The sequence below is a fragment of the Lactuca serriola genome, chromosome 4 (genome assembly GCF_051521515.1).
Source record: "Lactuca serriola cultivar US96UC23 chromosome 4, Lser_US96UC23_V15, whole genome shotgun sequence".
NCBI classification, from domain to species: domain Eukaryota; kingdom Viridiplantae; phylum Streptophyta; class Magnoliopsida; order Asterales; family Asteraceae; genus Lactuca; species Lactuca serriola.
In genome coordinates, this window is record NC_136411.1 from 275,241,236 (window position 1) to 275,244,172 (window position 2,937).

Below are 2,937 nucleotides of genomic sequence, written 5' to 3' on the forward strand. Positions count from 1 at the left end.
GAGCTGCTGGAAAAGAAGAAGTCCGTTTTTCTTGAGTGGACTCTTGATTCGCTCCAAAGGTTATCGATAAACCAACTACACTTTGGCTTGAGCCTGTGATGCCGTTCAGGCTTGACAACTCCAAGGATGCACAGTTTGACATGCCGATCACGCGAAAGGCATTCATATTTCACTGCTTTAACTCGACTGTTTCCATTTCATCTCCAGACCCGAAGGTGGATCGGGATCTATTGGAATTCTATCTGGAGTTTTCTAAGCCTCAGTACTTGACCTGGAGTTCACAGAAAATCACAACTGTCAAGGTACTGAAGCCCTATACAACAGGGAAGTTTGTTAATGTGAAATTCAAAGTGAATCGAGGATCTGAAGGTTCGGTTCACAACTTCACTCTTGCTGATCTACCGAACCTCAATCCCCACGACTGGATACTCCTCAACAACATCTTGATGTTAAATCCTCAGGAGTATCAGCCAATCATTAACCATGGCAAGCGAATGCTTGTCTGCTACATTCACGAAGTAGCAAAAATGGACCAAGAAATCGCTTCAGCAATTCAAAAACAAACAACGATAAAACCAATGGGAAGAGCTGGCGATGTTAACCTGATGGTCAAAGGGAAGATTGATTCGAAGTACCACACTGTGATGTTCATCAGAGGCGAAGGTCAGAAACGCCTGTTCGCTCTTGTTGACAAACACCTCTTCTCAACTACTTTCTTGGAGCACATATTGGAGATAATTCAGTGGTGCAATCAGAACACAGCAGCCGACAAGAAGTTGTTTGCCGATATGCTGAGATGGTATATTCAATTTCGATAGACACTTCTTGCTATCATCCTTCAGTTGTTGAAGGTGGTAAAGACTATGAAGCCAACTCATAAGAAATAATGTCTCGCCTCATTTGACACAAAGGGGGAGATTGTTGGGATTATATTGTTGCGTAATGGGATCGGTCCTTAGCCCAGTTTTGGTTGCCGGTTTGGGCCTGTCCCACCGTGCATGTTTTATTCTAGGGTTTAGTATTTAAGCTGCATGCATGCAGTCTTTGTAATTAACGCTTTTATTATTTTTCACACTGAGTTTTTGTAAACCCTAGCTCGTCTCTACAGTGAAATTTCTTCATCAAGCTCTACTGAGGCGTGACTATATTTGAATCATAAGCATAACTTTGATTCTATTCTGTGTTCATAATATTATTGTGTTTGATTTGTTTGATCTTCATCTTTTACCTGTGAAAGATCTAATCGATCTGAGTTTTAATACTCATCATTATTGGTTACAATATATTAATATGATATCATAATTATTTAATTAGTATTGATAAAGAATTAATTTAGTGATCAAAAGGAGCTAATTAAATATGGACTCTTATTTATATATATATATATATATATATATATATATATATATATATATATATATATATATATATATATATATATATATATATATATATATATATGGATTGGGCTAAGATTTATTTAGGATGGGTTAAGAGTATATGGAGTCCATGGGTAGTCCATGGAGCTGTTAACCCATGGATCCTAGGTAAATTAAGAGTCATGGGTATTAGGGTTTAACCCTAATCCTCCATACTATATAAAGGAGTCCTCGGTTCTAGAATTGGCACAAGTGTTTGTGAGCATAAGAGTGAGCCAATTTTTACAAGTGTTCTTATTCTCTCAAGAGCTTCCAATTTGTTTTGGTGATTTGTGACACCACTTGAGGCGTCCACACTATTGGTGCTAGGCTCATAAACTCCAAGCCATCAACCATAAAAGAAAGGTATCTTATTCTACTTAAAGTTTTGTATTATAACTACCCCATAACATGCTAGTTAGGTTATGAACCTTGGAAATCAAATTTGCATGTATTTTAGAGAAAACATAGATCCAAGTTTTCTAGGGTTGTATGTACACCATAAGAGTGTTTGTGTGCTCAAAACCCATCAGTGGTATCAGAGCCTAGGCTTGTTTTCTTGATACTTGATGCAAACTTGTTGAAAAAGCTGAAAAATATGCACTCTGAAGTCTGAAGCATGAACTCGCCGAGTCCATGGGGGGGGGGACTCGACGATTCCATGACCAAACTCATCCTACTCGTCGAGTAGGTTCTTTCACTCGACGAGTAGGAGCCCCAGGATGTAGTTTTTCGACTTTTGTTGCTTGAAATGGACTAGAAACATTACCCTAAACTGTTTTGGTGTTTTAAAACTTATTTTAGATGGTGTAATGTTTATGCTAATCCATTTACAATGGCTAATATCAAAATTCCATGTTTTATATGTGTTAATATGATTCTTGTAATTTTGATATGAATGTTCATGTTCTTATGAGTTTTAGAAGATCATAGGAATTATGTGTTATTTGCTTGTAGTGTAATTCTTGATCTTAATGGCTAATGATGGAATCCATAACTTGTCCTCGAGTTATGGATAACCAAATGTCACTTCTTTAAAAATGTCATTAAAGAATAAGAGGTTACATAAAATGAAGAGTCTTCTTTTTATGGATCATTAAAACTCATAAGTTATGAAATGAAAAGTCTTGAATAGTTTCAATACTTTCCCTCAAGTCTTGGAATTTGTAAAGTCTCACACATTAATACTTTAATTCCAAATTAAACCTTATTTTTTTAAAAAGGTTTAAAAAAACAACACTTACACTATTATTATAATCTTATATATATATATATATATATATGTGTGTGTGTGTGTGTGTGTGTATAAGAATAAGTCAATCTTACCGCAAGTAGGCCTCATTCATGAAGCCGGTCTATAAGGGGGTATAAGGTTGTTTCCTATAAAATAGAACCTTAATGGGTGTCCACTCTCATCCACCGCTTCCTTGATTGGTGGAGGGACGTTAGCCGAACGGGTAGGATAAGACTTTAACTCTCATTAAAAGTATAATGAATTATAAAGTAACTATACATTATT